This window comes from Cyprinus carpio, unplaced genomic scaffold, assembly GCF_018340385.1.
Source record: "Cyprinus carpio isolate SPL01 unplaced genomic scaffold, ASM1834038v1 S000006696, whole genome shotgun sequence".
Taxonomy (NCBI): domain Eukaryota; kingdom Metazoa; phylum Chordata; class Actinopteri; order Cypriniformes; family Cyprinidae; genus Cyprinus; species Cyprinus carpio.
In genome coordinates, this window is record NW_024879308.1 from 434,864 (window position 1) to 447,748 (window position 12,885).

The 12,885-nt window shown below is 38.4% G+C and overlaps 1 long non-coding RNA gene and 2 pseudogenes across 1 annotated transcript; all 3 read right to left on the minus strand.

Annotated features, from left to right (window-relative positions):
* Window positions 1-1,765: 1,765 nt before the first annotated feature.
* Window positions 1,766-4,811, minus strand: LOC122144501 (annotated as a pseudogene).
* A 1,465-nt stretch (window positions 4,812-6,276) lies between these two features.
* Window positions 6,277-6,855, minus strand: LOC122144497. Its single transcript, XR_006159731.1, has 3 exons — window positions 6,815-6,855; window positions 6,585-6,588; window positions 6,277-6,457 (listed from the first exon to the last, which is right to left on the minus strand). It is a non-coding gene; the product is annotated as an uncharacterized LOC122144497 (long non-coding RNA).
* Window positions 6,856-6,976: 121 nt separating this feature from the next.
* On the minus strand, window positions 6,977-12,438 carry LOC109101488 (annotated as a pseudogene).
* Between the last annotated feature and the right edge of the window lie 447 nt (window positions 12,439-12,885).

Below are 12,885 nucleotides of genomic sequence, written 5' to 3' on the forward strand. Positions count from 1 at the left end.
GCTGTATCATGAAAACATGAGAGGAGAGTATGAGAAGCGTGTTGTCGGCCATTGTGGAACAGAGCTGGCGTGTGGACTGTTGACCCTCCTTACAGTTCACATATGAACAATAGTCCGCCGGTTGCCAACAAGAGGAAAACCACCTTGCAAAGAATAAAATAAAACACATCATGTTTTGAATCATTCTCCACGTATTCTGTAGAATTGTCTGTTCTGTAGCTGTTGCAAGATTTAGAGATGTTGTTGTGTTGTGTCTGTCTCCCTCTTCACCCCTCTATGCAGAACCTTATTCCAAGATGAGGATTTAGATAAACCATTTAGTTTTTACAAAATATTGTTGCTAGGGTTACTTGCTTTTATTTGGCCTGCCCTCATATTTGTCATCTTATTTCTTTGGGTTTTATAAGTTGCTCCTAGGACTGTGGGCTGATTTCATTTTGGGTAGTAACATGTTGGTTGCTGTTTTCAGTATGAAAATCCATCAGGAGGAGTTGATTTCTTTGCGTCTCTGCAAAAAAGTGTCATACCGAATGTCGCTTAATGTGTCTTTGAGGAGTTCCAAATTAAACTGCAAGAACATTAAAGATGGATGATATGTTGTGTTGTATGGAAAGCTTAGATGATGTTCAGAAACATGCCTTTATAACTGCACTTGGACAACCTGACCTTTTAAAACCAGTTTGGAAATTATGTACCAAATGTTGGAATTGGCCCTTTTTTTATCAAGTGCAAGTGGTTTTGTTCTTTTTAATTTAAGCAGTTTCATACTGTTCACCTGCGTTTGCCTATTGACACTGTGTGCTAGTTTTTGTCAGCAGTAATTGTTTGAAGGTACACAGTGATCTGTCTGTCCCCACAAAGCCCCATGCCTAAGGCCTGGGATCTTCAGATATATTACAAAAATTGGCATATTTTTTCATAGTTGAGTTGCGTTGCTTTTTTTTTTCCCCCGCCGTATTCATTATTTTGTGTCTGTTGCACCCCAGATGCATGGTTATTTTTGCTTGTTTTTCTTAAGTTCCATTAAAGTGCCGTTTATTTTTATATTAAATTGCTTCTTCAACACATATGGGGGTGTGATGCTGTCATGCAGTATAGTTCCATTTAAGCTAAGCTAATCTTCATTTTTCTAATTTACCAAGAGTGTCGGATTTGCACTAGTAACCCATGTAAGAAACTGTACATTTTCTCAATTCTTATAAATAAACAGTATAATTAACTCTATGGTGTTTGTTCTTGAACAAAGATAAGCATCTACATTTCATTAAATGGACTACAATATGAACAATGACCAGACTACATTTAATGTGTCAGTACAAGCAGACTGGTTGACAGTATTCGCAATCGCAAACTTCATTTGCCAGACAGGGAGTTGAAAGATTTAAGGTTGAGAGAAATATTTAATTCTACAATCAACAACCAAATATGACAAAAAATATATACTGTTTTGTAATTACTTAAAGGATATTTTTATATTTCAAGTGTTTATCTTACAACAGATGAAAGACTGAGTGAATGATATCTTGTCCATTGTGAAAACATAAAATGGAATGTCATTTCAGAGAAGAGCACATGCTGCCATAAGGGCCCCCACTACTAACATCCATATCAATAAATATAATTTCACCAGGATATATGATATGACAAAAAGTTAAGTTAGTAAGATATGTGTTCATCATATAGTCTTGAGCTCACCCTATGACAAATCTGGACAGTTTTCAATAATAATACATGGTAAAGATTGGCAAAAGGGTACACACTGTAGTCATTGAGAACTGACAGATATTACAGGCTTTTTTAAAAAAATATTTTACACTCTTCGGAAACAAATGAACAGGAAAAGTAACACCACTTTGCTTTTATTAATGGTCATCTGTTGGTTTCTCAGAGGCCTGTTGAGCCTAGTCATTGTGAAGGCTGTGGTTTCACCAGTTCATATCGTCCCACCTGCCCCTCCTGCAATAGCTGACCAATCAGCTGTTCCTTCTGAACTCTGCGGCTAACTACGAGGAAGCGCTGTCGGCTCTGTCCATACGATTTGCTGCGCAGCCCGTATCTTTGGGATACTTGGTGTATCTGCCTGCGCTCTTCATTGTTAAGCTCTGTGGAGAAGCGCAGGTCATCTTGACGGTCTGAACTCGCATAATTCCGAATTATTTCCTCAATGTCACGCTTAGTCAGCTGATTACTGTGCCTGTCCATATCCATACCAAGTCCTTCCCTGGTAAACTGCTCTTTGACCTTGATGGGTTCAGCAATACCCTCTCCTTCTCTACCCAAACCACCACCCGTCCAGCCCATCTTACGGAGAAGCTGGTTACCGATGTTGTCCTCCTTGATCTCCTGTCGCATGGATTCCTCGCCAGAATGAGCCATGATTTGATTTCGGGGAAATTGCATCCACGTGGCCCTCTTTCCTGAGGTTGGACTTCACCACAGCTTGTGTGCGCCGAAGTGTGACGAGGGCCTCCTCTGCTGCAATGTGCTTCACTGTCTTTTTGGGTCCAATGCCTTCAGCCACATACTGACCATCGAGGTAAACTTCACACCTCCAGCGATGGTCCGGCAGAACCGTAAACTTGTAGTCAGCAAGCACTTTATTAAATTGAGCAGTGTCATTTATTATGCAAATAGCGTTATCAGAGTTTTCAAGGATGACCAATTCACCTAGCTGCGCTTTCTTGCTGCTTTGCTGGGCGTAGCGACTACCAGGCTGGTCTGAAGTGTGGTTGCCTCCAGAAAAATTCTGGCTGCTGTTGCTGCTCTTGGTTGACGAGCAGCCTGGTTCATTCGCAACTTCCTTACCGCTGCCTCTGCGGCCGCTGCATGTTTTGAGCTCTTCTTGGTCCCTCTGGCTTGTGCCACCAGCTCGCCCTGTAAGTACACACTACAGAGCCAGAAACTGCTGTTGGGGAACGGGTCAAAAGTGTAATCAACTTTCATGCGGTTGAACGCAGCCGAGTTGTTGAGTATACAGATGGCATCATGTGCGTTCTCCATGATAACAAACTCTGTCCAGTGTTTGCTTCGGTCAGGCTCATACTGCCCTTTGGTACTAGGGAGTGGCTTGTCCTCAGGGTTGCGAAGAGGTGGGGGAAGGACTGGGTTTGGAGTGTTAACCTGGCACACCACCATGTCATTAACATAAGTATGCTTGTACAGCCGTTGCAGAACACGAATTTCCACTGGCCTCATGAACAGCTTGACGGCTTGTTCTGACGCTCGGTCTCTGGCACCGTTTTTTTTGCTCCCAGAGTACCCTGTGGCAAGGTACACAGACTGACACCTCAGTTCTTTACATGCATATCCTTCAGAGGGTACTTTTCTGTTTTTAGGAAGGTCAGCGGGTGGAATATCTCTTAAATTAACATAGATGTACTCTGGGTTCGTCTTGCAAGCCTGAATGCTGCGGCTGAGTATGAAATTGTAGTTTGGCATGTCAGGTCCACTCATGAATGCAGGATTCTTCAAGGTAATTAAAACAGCCATGATGATACTCTGGTAATCAGCCTCAGTTTTTCGTCAATTGTTTGATGCAGGGGATAGAAGACGGCAGTGAGGGGTGTTGGGAGAAGGCCAGAAGCCGCCTGCTGCTTGGACCCATCGTTATACCCTGCTGAAAGCCTTGCTGGACGTCGGCCTATCCTGATGTCCAAATCCCAGTCCACGCCGTCCGCTATCCCAGGCTCCAGACCGTCCAGCACTTCCGTATTCATCAGCTCGGCCTGCCTGTGAGAATGAGTCGGAATGTCTGCTGGTATGCCACCTCATATATCTAGCGGTGTACTCCTGTTGCACCTTGCCCATGAAGTTCGGGGTGGACCCTCTGCTGCCATAGCCAAGCCCACTTGTGCCGCCTGAGTCGGCCAACGTCCTCGTTACTTGCTTGTGCTCAGGCCACGAATCATAACCATATCTCCGCATCTCAAGGCAGCCTGAGGAGGGGAAGAGGAGGCCGTTTCCATGTGTTTCCATTATATGGGCTGATGATCTGGTTAACCTTTGTCTTACGTCCATTTATCACACCCCTCCTGCGCTCCCTTCTCGTTTTCTTTTTCGTCAGTTTCTCCAATTTGACTGCCACTGTTTTCGCCACTTACAAAGTGTACAGGTTCAAATCGAGGTCTGGATGTAATTTTTGGCAAAGGCATCTTCCTCATAGGGCTCTTCACCTGAGATTATAAAATAAAATATGATTAAAATAGCAATTTACACGCAAATGATTACTCAATGTTATTTTGTTAAACGCTGAATAAAATATTTACATTTTATATATTTGATGCAAAACACCTACAGATTAACTTTTCAATGCTGTGATATATGCATAGGCAGATGGATAGGGAAGACTGACCAATCGATCGATCAACAGACAGATAAGATTGACTTAAAGCATTGATAGACTTACTTCCATCAGATGAATATAGCCTCTTTTTTGCTTCAAACGTTTGGTACTAGTTCATATGCGGGCATTTTTGCCAACATCAATCCCTTCTGCCATCTCAAGCACCTTGTGCATCAATTGGGAGCCATACCTGCCCCCCCCCCCAAAAAAAGAACAGTCATAATATTAACAACATGCTTTGGTTGACATTACTAATGTATAACTTTGCAATTAAGATGCACAGAAAATAAACTTGACCAGGACATTTGTGATATAATTATTCACTCAAACTCCCGCCAAAAATAGTTCTCACGTCCTATAAAATCAAATTCCCACCTGCATCCCAGGAAAACATGGTTAACCCACACCATCGACAGGGCCAGCAGCTTATCAAGAGCATTTCCCTCGTACTCCCTCAATGTGTTTCACAAGAACTGACGTCTAGCGGACCACTGCTTGTCACTCTCGTACTGCTGACGGTAATCATCAATATTACAGTTCCAATAACGTAAGACCAGCGGGTTGTTACTTAAAAACACGCGGGCCCGTTGAATGAGGTTTTGATCATCCCGGTGTCTGACGGTAGCCAGTAGCTAACCGGAAACAACGTAATGCGCGCAGTGTATGCTGGGAAGTTCACACGGCCCAATAAAATTATAATACAACCCGATGCAGAACAAAATATGTACACAACTAGCTAATGCTTATAACAATCACGCAATTGCTATTTAAGTATAGAGTCAGATGCTGAGTGGTTACGCGGAGTGGTTTGCGTAACAAACTTTAAACAAAACAATACTCTCCTGATCTGTATTGCCCAGCATATTTTACTCATGATAATTTGACCAAACATGAGTAGCCTAATGTCACAGACTTCGCAACAGTCTGTCTTGCAGATTTACAGCAAACACTTTCTCGCACATAATTGTGTTTTCAATAGCACAACCGCAGCAGTTCGGTCCAAACATGCACTTCGGAGCCACGTTTGTTATTTTCCCTTATGGTTAAGCTAACCAGTAGTTTCAATGGGATTTATTAAACTGAAAGTGACGCAGTAACATAACCAGTCTTCATCGCAGCTCGGACATGCTTATGCGCTTTTAAAGTGAACTACGCTACGATGTACATGAATGCATATCATAACACTAAGTGAAGCTTACCTTCGTCATACAGCATGTCTGTTTAGGTGACCTTGAGTGTGAATTTAGACGCACAGGCGAATATGCAGCAAATCGACTCTGCATCTAAAGCTAATTCACTGCTTGCAACCAGGAAAGAGTCATGCATTCAGTTCATGTCATTCATTCATTTCATTCATTCATGCATTGTTATTTCAGGTTATCACCACAACGAGCGCGACACTCACTGCTTTAATCTGTTTAGGAGATATGGGATTTAATATTTTCATAACACCACTTTTTAACAATACTTAAGATTTGATCTGAAATCAGAAGTTTATATAGGCTCTATGTGGTATATATGTGTTTCTAACAATATGTATAATTTACTATTATAGTGCAGTAATACTTTTAGGATGATGATAATAATAATAATAATTAAGTGCTTCACTGCTCCCCTGCATATTTATATAAAGTCATGATAAATGATGAGGAAAGCCTTTGGTAGTGGTCCAAATAACAGTCCAATGTTATTATATTCCACCATCACCACAGAAAGAAAGAAAAAAATCAAAAACAAAATACAATTTAATATAACTATAATACATTTAAAGTTGTTCATTACTCCTTTATATTTTACATTCACACACGAGAAGAAATTGAAACATTATTAATCTGAGATCCCATGATAAGGCAGAAGTAATAAACATTACAACATCAGCATCAGACCAAGCTTGGTTTCAGTGTCAGTGGGGTTCATCTTAGTGTACAACAAGGCTTTTAGCCCATGTTTAACATTATACAGCTAATTTCTTTTACAGATATTTGCAGCTAGGGTCTATAGTCTATGGCTCATGAAATGAGGTTGTTTGGAATCTGCATCTATTCCTGAGTGTCTCTCCTTCTGACTTGCTCCTCTCCATCACTGGCTGTATTCTATTCAAGGCTGATATCAGTCCTGGATGATATGAAAAAAAAAAAAAAAAATTTTAGTTAAAGCCTCAAAGTCTAAGATTCAAAATGAAAACAAAAGTTTAAAAATGTTTCTTTCTCAACATGGGAAACAAGTTTACATTGATACTTACACTTCTGCTCAATTTGCAAATGCACAAGGATGCAGTTAGAAGACAAGAAAAATTATGCTTTTTAGAATGTTTTCATAGCAGTGCCACTTTATAAACCAGGGTATTGTGTATTATTTGAAATTTTAAATAAGTTATGTCACAAATACAGAACTATCCATGTACAACTGATCTGTATATACATTACACAACCAAGGCCCCAAATATAAAAGAACAGAAACCAAAAACCTTACCTGCTGGTTTAGGTGACATCAGAACCAGGGGGAGTTCAGCTGGTAATATCACTGTGTACAGAAGATAAACATGTCTTGAGTCCTTTCACTGCTCACAATGGTAAATCACATCACAGCATGTGCTGCTGGATTTATTTTCACTGTTGTTTAATGACAAGGTAACTAAGCAGACTGTTCTTTGTTAAGTAGTAGTGTCCGGGGCATTATCAAGGGAATGTGTCTTTTAATAGCAGAGGAAATGTCATCAGAGAAAGAAGGAGGTAATGTCTCTTCACTGAGACATTGGGATGAAATGTAAAGATGCTAACCTTAATGTTAGGCTTCCCAAGAGACCACCTCCCATCATGAGGGTAACCTTAATTTTTGTAGGAAACAACAAGGCCTGCATTTGTTTATCCATGTTGGGTAGCAGACGGGCAAAGAGATAGAGAGATTCAGATAAGTACCACATTGTTTATCTGCCTGTGCATTTTTTATATTAGTAAATGTATTTTGAATTTTTTCGTACTCAGATAAAAATACACGAGATGTAAGTGTTGCATGTGCCCCGAAAGATGACTTTTACATTTTCCAACTACCTATTAAAGGATATATATTCATGTTGTAATAAAGATTAACTGACATTGTTGAAGAAGCCAGGTTGGTGTCTTCATCTTCAGCTTTGCCATCCAATGCAAGACCACGTTTTCTCTTTGTTACTGGCAGCAGAGGGTGACTCTATATTCCTTCTCAAGGTGGAGTTTGCATTAATTTGGTCCCTGTTACAAAAGGGGTTTGTTCACCCTCTCAAGAACAATCAAAATCAAACTTGTTTTTTTTTTTAAACATGAAAAAATGTGTACCAATTATTATATTATTTGACTGAACAGTTTGACATTATTTATTAAATGTGCTACAAAAATTATACAAAAAAAAAATTCTCAGTCAAATTCACAACTTTGATGTGATGTTCTTTTGCACTCACCCAAATTCTTCATTCAGGACACATTTGTGGTATTTGTCCGATGAGTACAGCAGTACATCTGTAATTTGGTGAACTGAAACACACAATGAGCTAAAGTTTATTTTGGATCATTGTGGGAAAAACATAAACTTCTTTCTACTTAAAAGCAGTTAATGATCGTTCTTAAAGGTTCTATATACGGGTTTTTAACCACTAGATGTCGCACGGGATCCACTGCATCTCAGACCAAAACAAACACGAGCTTAAAACCGACCCCATTGTCCATCAACAACCCCCTTATGCAACATATTCAAGAAAACGAAATGTATAACGATACTGAGATACATTTGGCTTTGCTAAATAATGTAGTATTAGGCTACACTAATACAGAAACGTGGCATATATAGGCTAAGTTAACCTTAGGCAGAAAGCATTTTGCAGAGCAATAGAAACCATAACAGAACTTCTAATGATTTCCACTACAAATACCACATTACAATCTATAAACTATAAGCCATTAAAATGATGCCAAGTTTGTGGTTTTCCTGTGAAATTGACCTTGGGGCTGGTTTTATTACATTGATCTGTCAGTGTTTTTTGGGTCTTATTCCATTAGGATTTAATAGTCTTAACATGCCATCAATAGAAGGAAACAAATTACTAATAGAGACCAAAAGGGACCATTAAAATTTCCATTAAATCCAATACAATTCCCATTATAACCATTAAAACCATTACAAATTCTATAAGGGTTTCTATATATATTTATTTTTTTGCTGATTGTATATATGTAAAAATTGTATATATCACTTTAACATAGTGTAAGTGGATGAATACTGGCTGTTTTGGTTCATTAAAATGAATAATAAAAAATACTTACTGCTGATTTTGATTTTCTTCACTACTTTACTGGTCTCATTATTCACTTTCACTTTGATGATGGGATCTCCATGATAGTAGAGCTGAAGGGTGAGAAATCAACAGTGAACAGTGAATGCAGAGACATAGAACTGCATATGTTGAAAACATCCCAATTTCATAAATGATCTACAACAGGCATTTAAAACACTGTACCTCTTTCTCCATGGAGGCCTCCACGTGAATTGGTTTGTCTGCAGTGATAAACTGTTTGTTGAGATCGGTTTTGGGTCCTGCTGCTAGCTCATTTGGTGCATATTGGATTTTACGTATAATCAAACGACAAGTGTCCCTATTATTGGTAGAAATATTGTAATTAGAATAAAAATTTACTAATTGTGTCTGAGAGTATCTTTATGTTAAAATGGAGCAGTACATACTTCTTTTCAACTTTTTCATCTGTCTCGTCTTCTTCATTTGCAATATAGGCTTTGACTTCATAGTCACCCCGCAAGGCTGTAAGAGTAAACATGTACATATTAGAAAAAACAATTTTTTGTTGTTTGTGAGTTATTTGTGTATGTGCATGTATTTCTGCTACTGTACCTTCCCGGCATCCTCTGGTGCTGGCTGAAGGGACACTGAGCATGGGAGATGTACTGGAATCTGAGACAGAACAAGAGACACACAAATGAAGGATGTTTTGTGTTTCTTGATTGTTTTCTCAATGCTTAATGCATAATTGTGAATTTACATCAAAAGTGAAGGGATGTCCTTGGTCTCCAACTTTCTTCAAAAGCGCATCCTGGATTGGTGTGTTTGGGGGCTTGGTTCCCTCAAAGGGATACATCTGAATGCGCTTTATCCAGATGTCTTTTCTGAAGGAAACTCCAATCACATCCAGATCCTCTCTGCCATAGCGGAAGGCACATGCAAGCTGTACCCACACTAAAAAATTAAATACATTAGATGAAGTGTCTAAATTAGTGACACATTTTCATAATGACAGTGTATTACATGAAATCATACCTTTCCTTCCGTTAAGAGCTGAAGGATCAATCTTGAGCACCCCATCTGAGAGGGAAATTACAAGTCTTTTGAACTAGAAAAATGAAGTGTGTGTATAGATATACATATATACATTTAATAAAAAAAAACTTAAAAGTAAAAGCTTCCCACAATGTTAGGGAATAATATTTTTTTCATCGTAAAGTAGCCTAGAACGTACCAAACTGGATCAATACGTTCCACATGGTCCACAAAGTCTCTTCTTCCCAAATAAAGGCATAACTGTAATAAATAATTACTGAGATAATTATCATGTGTGCTTGTGTCTTATAAATATGTTGAGAGTAGGGTTGCCAAGTCTGCGGTTTCTGGATCCTGCGGAATGGGGCTATTTTTAAACTGTTGCCGGGGTTGTTGTTTTCCCAGCTTGACATTGCATAAAATGCAAAGGTTCGACATGTTGCATAAATTATATTTGACTGGGAACCACTGAACTACTGTGAGGTCCTTTATGAAAACAGACTGTTTTTTACGATTACTACTAGCCTATATAGTGATTTAAAATTGTGTGTAAATTGTGTGTATTGTAGTCTCATAACAGAGACTGTAAAATATGTATTTTAGGTATTGGAAGTGGCATGTTTTGAGTTGGGCTAGGGTCACTGGGTTAGTTTTATTGCTCAGATCTGGCAATCCTGGTTGAGAGCAGATGACAAGTAATGTGAAGTATAAGAAGTATAAAAGGAGCCTTACCGAACCATTGCCACTAGTCTTCATTGTAAACTCTGTAGAAACATAAAGTCTTGATATTATAATCATTTATGAGAGTTCTATATCTGCTGCTTTTGCATGTTTTTAATATGTTAGTCTCCATGAAGTGATTAGTGATCTGCATATGCTAAGCTTTGTACTGTTACTTTTAAACTCTTGTGGTAATCCTGTAAATCCACTCTAAAAGGGATTTCTTATAATCTGGTAATCCACAAGGATTGAAGACCAAAAAGACTTCTACAGATTTAATACTACTAATGAACAGGGTGTAGGAGCATTACATGAAGGCTGCTTAATCTAGAGAGGTGTCATAGAATCCTAAATAGTCTTTAGGATACAGAGAAATTATGGGCTTAAATGCCTTTTTAATGTTGATTATGATGTTTTAAATGTCTTAATATCTAATATTTCAAGTATTTATACATTTCTTGGAATAAATGAATATGCAAAAACTTACTTTGCCATGGTTATGGAAAGTCAGCTGGGGCTTTCTGAAATGAGAAGTGAAAAGGTTGGAGTGTAAAATGTGCCAATAGAGGGCAGTCGTTTGATTTAGCAACATGAATTGGAAAACCATTCATGTTTGCATGTTGTCCTGCTGAGCTTTCAATCTACTAGGGCTAATCAGAGAAGAGAAGATTAGCATAACGATAGACTGCTTCATAATCCTCCACCGAAGCCACACTCAGGATTAGCTCTTATCTGTTTCTAATGTGTCTCTGTGAATGAGGCCAACAGTTTCAAACCCTCAAGGAGCCAAAACATCAATGATATTTTTACTTGTACATGTACTTTGAATATTAAAGTACTGTGTTTGAAATATGTTTAGTCAACTATGTCATTTATTAAAATGGGTGCAAAAAGAGTGGTACTTTGCTAACTATATTATAAAAATGTGTATAAAATATTTTAACAGAAGCTAAATTATATTCCTTTAAAATGTGGCACTGCATGGCCTTTGGAAATATTTAAAAATAAATATTTCAAAGTCTGAGCATGAGCATCCCAATAAATAAGCTGAATTAATTACTATTAATTTGTAAATGAGTACAAATAAATCACATGAAATATAACCCATTTATATGGCCTGCAAAATGTATCCATCATGCTTTTTTAAAAAATCACACTATATTTAATTTGCTTGTGTGGTTCAAAAGTAATAAAATTAAATGAATATTAAACTTTTTGTTGTGCTATAGAAATTATTACAAAACACAATAATCACAATATTTTCTCAAGTGCAATCAACATGCAAAGTCTAAGTATCATATGTCATATTTAGATGATTATTGTTCTCATGATCAACTATGGATATTCTTGAATATGCAAACAACTGATGCTCCTTGGTCTCTTGTCTGCATGATAGAATCTTGTTATCTTTGGAATTAAGTACACTCTCAGAAAAAAAGGTAGAAAAAAAGCTGTCACTGGGGCAGTACCCTTTTAAATGGTACTAAAATGTACCATTTAGATACTAATATATGCATTTATTCTACAAATGTACTAACATTCACCCTTTGGGTGGTAATAAGGCACACGTGTACCTTTTTGAAAGGGTACCATCCTAGTGACAGCTTTTGTACTTTTTTGCTGAGAGTGTACAAATACTATGCCACATTTCGATCTTCCTATAGCAAACAGAAATGCTAATCTTCACATTGAACAATCTCATATAAACAGAATCCAAATCAACAGCTGTCCTGAACTCTTCACTTGCACCTCAAAGTGTATTCATTTTTTTCAGTGATACAGTCCAGATCTTACCTGGTTTTGGGAAGGTGTCCTCTACTTTGTTCTTGACTGTTGCACGTGAGCACCGTTCTGTAGCTGGTGTTGTTAGTTTCCTATAGTGTGTTTCCCAGTTTGTCTCGTCCGCCTTTATAGTGCAAACTCTCCTCCCTCTCTTTGGCTTACACAGACTACGTTATAAAATGTTCATTTCGCACCCAATCCTATTAGTTGATTAGTAGTCGCCTTTTTCTGGCTACAATAAGTATAAAAATAGACACAGAATTGGACTTGGAGGGATTAGCTATTGAGGAGTACATGTATGAATGAGAGTGTCAGCCTCAGGATCATTTGGTTTGCTGTAAAAATATGCTTGCATCTCTTGTCTGTGTGCAGAGCTCCACCTCCAACATAGCATGCATCCATCTAGGGCATGTCCTGCACCTTGGCATCACTTTCCAAATCATGAGGCCAAAATAACAATAATAACTGCTCCTAAAGCTTCATAACATACAGCATGTTCATCCTAACAGGACGAGCATGGACAGCCATCAAAGTAAACTAAGCTTTAAAACTCCTGCTCACATTGTTCCTGTTGGTGTAATAAATTCATAAATGGTTTTCCTGGCATTAGTCTTCCAGGGTTTTGAGGGAATGAGCTGGGTGTCAAACTTTTTTTAGAACAACGGCTTCTTCAAAAGCAGTTAGAGGGATATTGTCATTGTACTCTCAAGGGGGATTTGTGACCGTGGCATATATAGTA